The sequence below is a fragment of the Pseudopodoces humilis genome, chromosome 2 (genome assembly GCF_049639895.1).
Source record: "Pseudopodoces humilis isolate 2021_Gansu_Grassland_sample_001 chromosome 2, ASM4963989v1, whole genome shotgun sequence".
NCBI lineage: Eukaryota > Metazoa > Chordata > Aves > Passeriformes > Paridae > Pseudopodoces > Pseudopodoces humilis.
Window position 1 is genome coordinate 3040981 of NC_142201.1, and position 12434 is coordinate 3053414.

At 48.2% G+C, this 12434-nt stretch overlaps 1 long non-coding RNA gene across 1 annotated transcript; it reads right to left on the reverse strand.

The window, feature by feature from the left end:
* Positions 1 to 8011: 8011 nt before the first annotated feature.
* On the reverse strand, positions 8012 to 10844 carry LOC148184764 (uncharacterized). Its single transcript, XR_015771972.1, has 3 exons — positions 10617 to 10844; positions 10107 to 10180; positions 8012 to 8595 (listed from the first exon to the last, which is right to left on the reverse strand). It is a non-coding gene; the product is annotated as an uncharacterized LOC148184764 (long non-coding RNA).
* Between the last annotated feature and the right edge of the window lie 1590 nt (positions 10845 to 12434).

Genomic DNA, 12434 nt, shown 5'->3' on the forward strand with positions numbered 1-12434 from the left:
TAGCAAAACTGCAGGTCTGTGCTGGGCAGTACCTTGGTCTGGGCCATTTGGCCAGGCTGGGACAGCCAAGTGTCTCTGCTTTCACCTGGTGGTTGGGGTTTTTTAGAAGGTGGAGGGGTCTTTTCTGAGGACACAGTGTGTGGATATTGGGCTTTTTCCCAGTGCAAACCAAATGATAACTCGACCTGGAGCTGGCATACTCAGTGCACTCACATTGAGGCATTTATGTGTCTGTGACCAGAGCATAAACCACAGAATTTTCCACATTTACGCTGCTCTCCCAGCCCTGCAGGGCTGCAAGCCCTGCCCCACTCACCTCACCAGCAGCAAGAAAAATTAAGGGATCCCCCTGGGAAGCACCGTGTGGCTGAGACTCACGAGCCTGTGATGCCTTTTTGGGGCTGCCTAAAAGCAGAGGCCAGACAAAATTAAGATAATAAAAAGCAGTTCTAATTATTGAAGGGTCTTCAGATACATTTAGAGCAGATGAAGCCCCCCCCAGGGGCTGCACCCAAAATGGATAATGGGTCACGGGTCTTCACACTTTTATAAGTTTGTTATATTGGGGGTTAATCTTTATTATTATTAATCCATATATTGTCTACTTGAATTACTAAGCAGCTCTAATTAACAGTAAAGCAAGCAACTGCACAAACACCTATTATCACAATCTGGTGAAAAATAAAAAATCGTTCAACTAAAACTCTTCTCAAAAGAAAAGGGATGAAATCCTTCAGGACAAAAGGAAAGTGAGGTCCTAGGAAACCACGGCACAAACAAGAGGTGGCAAAAAAATGGGAAAAACCAAGCAGGAAAATTGACACTCTTCAGCAGAGGAGTGCAGTTGGCCTTCTGTACATGCTGCAGAAAAATATTGAGTATCCAAATGAAATTCCTAAATCCAGAGGGGAAAAGAAGCCTCCAGGCAGCTCCTGTCCTCCAGGAGTTCAGGGTTCAAGCACGTGAGATCTGTTGACTGCACCAAATGGTTTTGGGAGCTGAAGGGTTTGGGGATCATTTAGACATAAAAGTTCTGCCCTGGTCAGCCCTGTGGGTGTGCAGACACGGTGCCCAGTACAGGACACACCAAAGGAAATCCTCTGTGTGCTTCAGGGGTTGGTTCTGTATTAAGGCTTTTGCTGCCATAAAAATGTTGTAACACCGCTGTCACACAACACTTGGTGGCCACTTGCTGCTTTGCTCCATGTCAGAGATTACCAGAGATTACACAGACAAGACACAACTGCTTTCAGGAAGTTTTCCAGCAGCATTTCCCCTTGGAAAACGAGGGGGAAGTACAAAAAAAAAATAAAAAATAAAAAAATAAAAAAAGAAAAAAAAAGAAAAAAAAATAAAAAGAAAGCGAAGCACGAAGCGCTTTTTGGTACAAGGTTTTCTTTGGAGAGCAGATTGTTTGCAGAGGGATGAAAAGCATGGCAAACACGCTGACAGTTTGTGAATATGCATCCATACACATATTTCCAGCCCTGCTCACCAAGCCTTCCCTTCCAGCTCCCTTGCAGGTCTGATGAATCACAGGCTGCAAACATCCCCACGCAGGCAATAGTCACGCTGAGTGGCTCATGACTAACCCCCCCGAGCAGGACTTTATTCACAAATCCATGCAAATAGCAAACACATCTGTAAGCAGCGGCAGCAGCAGCGCTTTGCTCCCCGGATAATTTGCAAACAAGAAAAGGGGTTAAGTCTGTCACGCTGATTGCTTACAGAAAGTAGATCGCTCAGCCTTAGTCATTTGCATCTCTTTCTGGATTGCAAATCCTCCTGGCACGGAGTACAGCAGGCCCTTTCATTTGTTTTCCTGCTCCTCGTCCTCCAGATGTTCAAGTCAGACTTGTTTTCTGTAGTTGCTGGCTTTTTTTTTTGTTTGTTTTCTTTTTTTTTTTTTGTAGGACTTCTCAGCCAGATAATGAAACCTACTACAGTCAGTACTTTGCAATACTCAAGCTCTGAAAGCTCAAATATATACTTGATTTATTACTTCCAGTGGTCAATCACATAAATGCATTAAGCTTTTCCAAAGAAGAAATTCATAGAGACATATTATAGAATGGCTTGGGTTGGAAGGGACCTAAAAAATAATCTCATTTCACTCCTTCCACTATCCCAGGTTGTTCCAAGCTCCATCCAGCCTGACCTTGAACATTTTCATGGATGGGGCATCCACAATTTCACTGGACAACTTGTTCCAGGGCCTCACCATCCCCATACTAAAGCATTTAATCCTAATTTCTAATCTATATCTGCCCTCTTTCCATTTGAAATTGGCACAGGAATATTCTCCTTCAGCGCCAACACAGGGTAAATACTGGAATTCAAAACAGCAAAGCAAATTATTTGTTTCTCAGCAGCACAATTATTCAACAGGCTCATGCTCAGCAGGCCCTGTGAAAAGGCCTATGCTCAGACTTTAAAAAGGGAAGTATACCCCAAAAAAACCATTCAACAGGTCAGAATCAAACCCAGAAATATCCATCCTCAATGGCCCTTGAGTGAATTAGTGTTTAAATATCTTATTTGGTGCACTATTGCCCACAGCACTCCTGGAGCCCCACATTTCAGAAACACCAGTTCCAATGTCACCTCACACAAAGTCAAGCTCTTAAAACTCCTTTCCTTTGAGTCTGGAATGGCAGCAGCTGCAGTGCATCAATAAAAGGTTAATTTAGGCATGGATTTAGCTCAGAGCTGCTGTGCTGAGCTCCTGGAAAACAGAAAGTGTAGTGGGAGGATCCTCCACCCCCAAAGGAGCAGGTGAGTGAGCAAGACGCTAAATTTGTACTAGGGGTGGGTAAAATTGAGATGTCAGAGAGGTGGAAGGCTGAGTGCATCCCCACTCCTTTGGCCACCTCTCATTTCACAGTTTATGCAACATCTTCAGATGAAGCCAGATGATGTCTGACTGCTGAGCTGCTCCTGGTACTGCTCCATGACACTTTTCCCCATGTTTTCTCAATGCTTAACCTCAGCATTTCTGGATTACAGGCTACCTGTGCCTGTGCTATCCAAATTCAGTCTCCACGTTCTCCTGTACTACGGAAAGTTAATTTTTAGGAGCACATTTGCACTTTACTCTCCGATTGAAATCTGCTCTCCAGAACATCTGTGGACAAAGAATGCCTCTACACACTGCTGTCCATCCCATGATTTATTTTGCGGGAAGCTGCCCCTTTCCCTGGGTTTGGGATGTTACCAGGAACAAGGAGGGAGCCACTCTGAAGAGTTGCTGTGAATATTCTGTATATCTTTCAGTTCAAGTCCCTCATCTTGCCAGTGTCACAAATGAATACCTGTGAGCTTCCTTTGAGGCTGACTTGGTTAACAATCCCAAGGCTGAATGGGATAAATAATTCCCATATCATTCCCATCACATTTTACTCCACCCTCACCATCCAAAGGCCTGGGATCACAGAGGATGAGGTTTCCAGGTGGAGGAAGGTCATGGAAAACCTGTACTCCTGATCCCCCCCACTGGATTTCATTTCAGAGATTTGGGAATAGTAGGTTAATGCCTGACAGCTACAGCATCCACTTGGCAGTTTTTCTGGCTTTAGGGAGCAGGGATAAAGGCAACACCCAACTTTTAGGATGCCCTAAAAATGTTCAGGCTGGTGTGAGCAAGAGCTGCTGCCTCATCTCATTGACCCTTTCCTAGCTGCATCTTAAAAAATAAGTAATTGTGCTCCAGGGGAGGCTTCTTCTCAAAGAAAGACTCCCTTTTAATTACCAACTACTAAATAAAGCCATTTTCACTCATTTCAGCCACCAGAACATGTAGATAATGTAACACATAGTCATAAATAACCTGGCAACAGAGACACAAGGAGAGGGAGATGCTGAGTGTAGACATGGGTGTATTCCTTTGGAAAGGTTGCTACCTCCTTGCCACGAGGTAAATCCTATACTTTGTGGCCCAAAAGTGGCAAGAGAAGGACTGTATATGTACAAAACTTTGTGCAAGACAGGTTTGTAAAAAATCAGAAGTAATATGAGCAGGGTGTTTATTTTCTACTTCTCCAAAAATGTAACTGCTGATGTTCCTGATCCACTGACATGAACAGTTTTTCCTACTTCTCTTCATTCCTGACTGGTTTGAGTATTTGGAAATTATTTTGGACCTGTGTGATGTAGCCAGATAGACCTGATGATTTTATCAGGTGTACTTCTCTGTCCTTCTTCCTAACTAGAATGAAACAGCGCTGCGAGCATCCATTCCCAGCCCTGCCATGGCAGGGCCACCTCCCACTGTCCCAGCTGCTCCCAATGTCCAGCCTGGCCTTGGGCACTGCCAGGGATCCAGGGGCAGCCCCAGCTGCTCTGGCAATTCCATCCCAGCCCCTGCCCACCCTGCCAGGGAACAATTCCTGCCCAAGATCCCAAGATCCAGCCCTGCCCTCTGCCACTGGCAGCCATTCCCTGGCTCCTGGCCCTGCAGCCCTTGGCAATTGTCTCTCTGCAGCTTTCCTGGGGCTCCTTCAGGCCCTGCAAGGCCACCCTGAGCTCAGCCCAAAGCTTCTCCTGGCCAGGCTGAACAATGGCAGCTGGGCCAGCCTTTCCTGCCAGCAGAGCTGCTCCATCCCTCTGATGATCCAGATGAAATCCTTGCTCAGGAGGGCTGCAACCACGCCGTGTGTCCATGGCAGTGCTGTGGAGATGGGATGGCAAATGCAGGACGCAACAACTCCAAACCTCCCTTTGATCTCTGCCAGCCTCTGTGTTCCAGGGAATTTGCTGGAGCAGCCGGGCTGGCCATGGGGACACTCAGGAACCTGAGCCCTGGGCTCTGTTCTGCATCTGCTCCTGCAGACAAACAACCTGGGACTGTCACCGAGCAACGGGGAGATGCCGGTAATTTAGGAAATGACCAACCATTTCTGTGTGTCTGCAGGCTGGAAAACACATCCGGGAAAGGTTAAATCTGCCTTTGCAGCAGCACAAAAGAAACGAGAGCAACATCGAGCTGGGTGTGGTGTCTCTGCAAGGAGACGCGTGCCCCTGCTGTGGTGAAAGATGCTGCCAGGTAAAATCTCAGTGTCGCATCCTGCAATGTGCTTGTTTGTCCCTATCATGCTCCAGTAAAGTCTGGAGGTTGGGTTTTGTTTGTTTGTTTGGGCTTTTTAAAAATTTAAACCAAAATAACTCTGGAAGTAAATTTCTTCAGATTCCTCACTTGATGGATTGTTTGGCAGTTGATACAGAAATAAAACACCGTGCTGGATGCTGCCCCAAAAAGTGGTGCTTCTCTGTTTTACATGTGCTCAGGGGCAAAACTGGAAGTCACTCACCTCATGCTTGTTTTAAAAGGAAAAATATCATCTCTGACCTGAAGTTTTCCTCCAAGACACTCATCAGTGAGGGGGGAAACAACGCAGCTTGTGCTGTTTCAGGCACCAGCAAAGCACAGCTAATCCAGGCACTGCTTAAACCGTGGTCCTGTTCCCACAGGAATTCCCAGCACGCCCATCTAGCCAGGGATGGGGATGTACCGTCAGACAGCTGAAGTCCTCTCTGGAGGGCAGGGAAAAGGAGATTTGTGCAGCTGCAGGGCGGGATCTCCTTGTGACCACAGCCCAGAGCTCACACCTGGGCTGCTCCCCAGGTAAAAATACACACCTGTCCAGCTGTGAGCCTGCTGGACTCACCTCCTTGCAAGCAATTCCTCTGCATATATTCTAAAGGAGAAAGTAAAACATGCAGCTGAAGGCACGGAGGTGGATGTGGCAAGACGCGAGACAGGTTTGCCACGGGGCAGATTATTCTTGTCAAACGTGGTATCTGATTTTCTAGAGATCAGATCTGCGAGAAACTTATCCTCTCTCTGTTCCAAAAACGCTGCAGGGCAAGGTATGGGTTTACCTGGAGAAGAAGGAGGCTGAGATGGGCAAAACTAAAGGGATGGGGCCTCAGGCAGTGGGGAGAGGAGTCAGCAACACAGGCTCCTTCCTCAGGACGGTTTCCAAGGCTGATCTGACTCAATAATTTTCCTCATAGCCTTGGCTCAGAACGTCAGCATGTGCTAATAAAATTTGCTGATGTCACAAAACTGGGAAGCAGCTTCAATTCAGAATATTAAAGCATGTTACAGTAAGACCTCATGAAGCAAAGTAGCAGGAAAGGGAGGAAATTCAGTAACACAAGGTAATGCCTTTGGGAATGACTTTTTTTTTTTTCTCCAAGCAAGGAATTCATCACCTGGCAGCAACAGAGCTTTCTCCTCTGAGGAAAGGGCAGTTAGGAATGATAACATGATGCAGATGTGAAGAGGGAACTTCAGCCTTAAAATGCTTCCAAAGAGGTGCCTCTGTCAGGGGTGCCCTAGGGAGGGTTGAAGTAATGCCACTGTACAAGGCTGTGGTCAGATCTCCTTTGACACTGCAGGTACAATTCTTGCTTCCAGTTCCCAGCATGAACTCCCAAGGGACAAAAAACAGGGGTGGAGAAGGGTTATCAGGGTAATCAGATGAGAAAAGGCTGCATCACCAGGATATTTCTGCTAAGAGCTTTGCCCTGGGAAAAGAGCAGGATAAAAAATCAAAAGGGGGTCTGAGAGAAAGGCAAGGAGCTGTTTCAGAGGAGCTTTGGGGTGGAGATCAGGGCAGGGTTCTTCCCCCAGAGGTGCTGGCACTGCCCAGGCTCCCCAGGGAATGGGCACGGCCCCGAGGCTGCCAGAGCTGCAGGAGCATACAGGGATGCCCAGGCTGGGATTTTTGGGGGGTGTGGGCAGGGCCAGGAGCTGGATTTGGATGGTCCTTGTGGGTCCCTTCCAGCTCAGGATATTCTTTGATCCTATAATTCTGTAAATTAGATGTTTTCCGTAAGTCTGCTGGGCACAAACACTTGGGAAAAGCTGCCAGGATAATTTCCTCATCAGAACATATGGATACACACTGGCCATCCATTTATTTAGGCTGGAAATCAGATTAAATGTTTAAATAACTGGGATAACCAGATTCTGGAAAAGGCTTCCTATGGGATCACAGAGTCAAATAATCCACCTACTCTTTGATGAGTTAGAAAAGGGAGGATATACCTGGACCAGGTGATGCAACAATTCTTTTTTAATCCTCTGTCCTAGCTGACTCTTCCTCAGTGCTATCCATCAATAACACAAGTGATTAAACATGGAGCTTTGAAGCTCCAACTTCTTCTCTGCTTCCAAAAGATAATTGAAGGCATTTGCAAGCCTACACTCTACACCCTGCCTGCAGAGGATTGCAGAGTGTGGATTCATGTTTCTGAGTATAAATTAGCACACAGACTATGAAAGTGAGATTTCAAAGGCAAGTCCAAACCACTTATACTGAAGGAAAAAAAAAAAAAGTCTGACTACAGCAAGATCTTTAAAAAATCCTATTGAAAGAACAGGGAGTAGTAAAGACTTTAAATACTTTTATTTTGCATGCTGTCCTTGGTCTTTTTCCACAAGAAATTTTGAGCACAACAGATTTTTCCTGTTCACCAGAGTCACCTGCAAGAGGCTCAGAAGTTGTTTCCCATCTGTCTGGTTGCATTGCTGTGGCTCTACAGAGCCCTACAGGTGTACAGTGGTGATAATAGATATATAAACCATTTTTAGAAATTTTTCCCCCTGGACTCACAAAAGCTTGAGTGTCTTAGCCTGGCAGGTTTGGCAGGAAAGGCATTTTTCCTTGTGCAGCATTCATTTTTTTTTTTTTTGATGCCTACAGCACTGTCCAACAAGAGGGAATTGCACCATTTTTCATTCTTTGGCAGTGTTCTATTTAAAATAATTACAGTCAATTATTATCACTCAACAACTGGGACTTCCTGCCCTAAAAGCTCTTTGTTTATAAGTCATCACCCACCTCTCTATTAGTGAATTCTCCAGTAATCCAATGTATTTGAGGACTACACGGAATGGCATGATTAATGCCTCCCGCTCATATTTTCCCACTTTCCTGGTAAATCAGGAATGAGAAGCAGCCAGAGCATCTCCACCTGAGCACTGTCCAGCTCAGGAGCTCCTTTATTTAATCATATTTTCTGCATCCAGCCCTGCTTTCCTCCTATCCAGCCCCACCTTGCCCCTGCCCCTCTGGAGTCAAGAAAAGAAGCCAGTTTCAGTTTTCCTTCCCTCCCCCAAAATTCCCTCTCTTTCATCCTGGGCTGAGTCATCTCGGAAGACTTTCCTACACCCCTCCAGCAGCCTCCAGGCCCGCTCTCCTCGCACCTTGCCAAGCCTTCAGCACTCCAAGCACCGCAGCTTTTGAATGGATAAGCCATGGATAAGCCGAATGTGCCTCCTTGAAGATTCTTATTCATACTCCTCACTCAGCTCCCCTGGAAGCAAGCCCTGCCTTTATCCCTGTGGATCTTGTTGCTGGAGATCAGAGCCCAGAACAAGCAGCAGTTACCAAAGTCCCCAGGGAACACCTCAGGTGGATTTTCACACTGAGCCTTACATCACCTCCCAGCAAGCCCGCACATGTTCTCCACTCCAATTCCAAGCTCAAAGCCAAGCTTTCCCAAAAGGTTTTCATTCAGAACGATTGGTTTTTGTTGTTGCTGTGCCCATCATCACATTCAACCACCTCTTTGTCCATGGTGTTGATTCTATGGGGGAAAAAAAAAGAAAAAGTTGTTTTATGTTATGCTGAGAGCCAGGGCTTGTGTGGGTAGGCAGACAGAGGGACCCATCACTTCCCAGGTATTAAATCACTTTTTCCTACTCGTTCCAGTGCTCCACAGAGCTGTCCTTGCTGCTTTTCTCCCTCTGAAAGGTGTCTCTGTCTCCCTGCCACTGAAATGAGGAGGATTTAGCCCCAGGTGACAGCAGCCAGGAGAGCAGTGACAGTGCCAACAGGAACATGGCCAGAGGGGTAGAGTTGTCTCATCCTTTGTGATCCTCAGCACAGACAGCCTTTGAGGCAGCAGAAGAACCTCTCATATCCCTGAAGTGGTGTGGGGAGGGTGGAGGGCAGACTTTCCTTGAAGGGCTCTTCAGCTGGCCTGGGAAGGGGACCTGTCTTATTCATACTTTCCTTAAATGCTCTGCAGCAGCACTGAAAAAAGCCACCTTTTATTCCACACATAGCTGCCTTCAAAGAAAGATGGTTTGTGGAAAGAGGAAATGGCTTTTCTTAGGTTCCCTAACACAGCTGGAAAGCACAGGTGAGGTTTTGGGCACAGAGCCCTTTTTATGGCTTCTTTCTCCTATAATTGCTTCAGGATGTGTAACGGATGTACAGCACACCTACAGCCAAAGGGAAGAAAAAATTCCCTTTGAGAACATTAACGTGGCCGTGAGCTTTTCAGCAGGACCACCCTTTCCATTCCTCTGCTAGTCTTCTGCTGAAATTAGGAACTGCTTAATTACAGCCTGCCTGAATGGTGCAGGTCAGCTGAGCAGTGCCAGGGGAGCCTGGGCACTGCCCCAGCCCAGCCTACAAAGCAAAGAGAAGGGGCATAAAGGGATGGTTTTCCCCATCCAACCACCTCAGCCTCTTTATAGACTCTCTAGGTTGAAGTCATTAACAAATCATTCTCAGACACATCTTACAATGCAAACAAAGGAGCCTCAAGGTTTTCCAGAGTGGGTTCCTAATGCAAGCAGAGAAGCAGAATTAGCATCTTGGCTTTCTCCCGGAATATTTAATCTGAAATATTCTGAAAACAAGTAAACCTGTTGGACCAAGCTGAGGAATGACACACACTGAAGCCCTTCAAAAACACTCTGGGAAAACAATGGCACTTGCAGTGACTTTCCTCCTGTACATCAAGGAGGAGAGAACAAAGGGCCGATTTAATGGGGTGCCTGAAGAATGGGGTTATTGTTCCTTTATTTCCTACACATACCCACCCAAACAGGACCGAGCCCTTCCTCCAAACACCACCAGGCCCTGGAGGTCCCAGCTGATGTGTCTGTGCCACCAGGCAAGGACACAAAGTACTTTACCCAATTGCTTAAGAAGCAGCTGTAACCCCTTGGCAAATGCCCAGGGGTGGGGGGAGGCTAAGCCGAATTTGCATTGAGGTGTAAAGACGTGTCTCTGACTTGTCTCCACCTTTGAAACCTCATTAATTTTCCTTTTGATTCATTCATTCAGTTACCTGTTGGCATGTACCTTTCTGCATGCTGCAACTTGACCTCCAAGCGTGTTCAGAGCCCAGACAGGAGTGCTGGTTTGATCAACATCTCCTTAAACAACAAATTTCCAGTAAGAAGAGAGATTTCTGCAAGATGATTGTGGCAGGAGCTGCTATGACATCCTCCAGTGATGGCTGTACAACTTGGCCATAAATCACCACCCCACAAAGGCTCCTTTCCAGGTCAGGGCTTCACCTCTGGCCCCCGTGGCTGCTCACTGAAGCTGCTCCATCCTTCAGGAGTTTCCAGGAGGAAAACATCAAACGTGTGATCAGCACCAGCAACTGCTGCTGCTTTTGTGATGAATTGGGACAGGAACTGTCTGCGTGCTGCCTGACACAGCAGTGGCCTAACCCAAGCCTACCCGAGAATAAACTGCAGCTGCAGCTCCAGGAATCCTGGATACCCTCATTTCTGCCGTGGTTTGCAGCCTGGGTAAATCTAGTGGAAAAGTAAAAGCAAATGGAGGCAGAAAAAAGACAGCTACCTCTGAAGTAATTCCTTCACTTCCCTCTGTGTTGTTGCGATTTGCTGTGAAACTCTTTCCACCAAAACACTCAAAGAACCTTTTAACAGAAAAATCAGATTAATAGGAGGGAGCATGGCACCACTGGCTTCCTCACAGCTGGCCTGATTGGTTTCTGGGCCACTGATTTGTCCTCTCTTCACACAAATAAAAAATAAGTTGTCACAACTCAGGGATCCCTACAGGGTTTCTTGCAGCATGAGCAAAGCCAGCTGAGCTTGTGCTTGCCCAGGCTAGGGTTGGTAGCCAGCAACCAACTTGGGATGGCCATTCCTCAACCCACTGGAGGCATCCATTTATCTGGGCTAATGCCCCTCAGCAGCCAAAAGAAAGGAGGAGGAAAATCCAGAGGAATTCACCTTACCCTAAGACAGAAAGCAAACTTAGGCCAGTTGACTCATGCCCAAAACACACCCATTTCTCCTGCTGCCAGTAAAGGGAGCCTTGGGTGATGGACACAGCCCAGGCAGGTGAGTCAAATCCACCCCCACCTGGGAGCCCTCAGCCACCAGAGCCTGGTTCAACCCCCACCCCCGAGCTGGCCGTGAAAGGAGAATGTTCTCATCCCTTCTCACACTCCATAAAGAGCTGCAGAGGGTCTTCACTTCCCAAAGAGGAACATTCCCACACCTCCAGGAGTTGTGTGGAGAGACTTCCTACCCAGCTCTTGCCCCTCTGCCACTGCCTGTGCCCAAGCTTGGCCACTGGGAGAAGCCCCCAAGGAGCAGGAATGTCTGAGATGGCACCTGGTGGCATGGGGCCACCAGGATCCCCTGCAGCCTGGGGCTTGGCAGGCTGTCCCCAGCCCTTGGAGGGATGTAGCATCCCAGGGAGGGTGTCCACACTCGCTGCATGCATGTCCCAGCTCTGCCAGGGAGATGTTTGGGCGTGCACACTCACACTATTAATTAATGTAGGGAAACAAATACTGTACGTGAGCCACAAATGTGAAGCTACTCGGACAAATAGCTGGGACTTCAGCTAAGAGCAAGCAGGGGAAGGAGGGGGGACATCAATCAGCAAGCACACACACCACCGTGAGCACTCAGCACGGAAAAGGAAAAAATAGCTGCTGCGTAGTTCGGAAATATAAAAATAGTTTGGCTGTTCCCTTACCCTTTCCTTTCAGCCGTCGCTCCGCTGCAGCCCCGGGGTTTGTTTGTCTCAGTTGCTATGGGGAGGCTGTGGCTGCCAGGCTCTGCTGGGGAACAGCATCCTGCTGGTCCCTGAGCCCAGGGAAGTGGCCCTGGGACAGCCCCAAGCCCGGCTGTCTCCCTGTCCCTCTGACCGACCCCCTGCCCCCGGCGCAGCGCGGCATCAGCGCATCTCCCCTTCCCTCAAAGCATTTCCTGCCCTTTCGGGAGAGCTGTGCTGCCTGGGCACAAGGCTGGTGGGCTGCCCCTTGGCAGGAGTGCCACCCAAATCCCTGTCACCACCACGGAACTCATGGAAGAGTCGTGGCCACGTCCAGCCTGGGTACCCCGGGCCAGATTCTGCCGCCTCAGGCTGAGCGTGCTGGAGCAGTGACCCTGCAGAGCCAGGGAAAGCAGAAGAGGGAATGGCTCCTGTCCCCCTCCTCACACACTCAGGGTGGGCTGGGGGCCCAGCACAGCAGCCAGCACGTCCCCAGGAGCAGTGCCAGCTCTTCAGGGTGGTGAAGTGGTGGCACTTGCAGCCCTCACCAGCCCTGCAGGAGCACCCACACCTCTCACACGTCCCTGATAACGAGTGTCTGCGGGCAAGGGCTCGTGGCACCCGCTTTTCCGCTCTGGCTCTGCT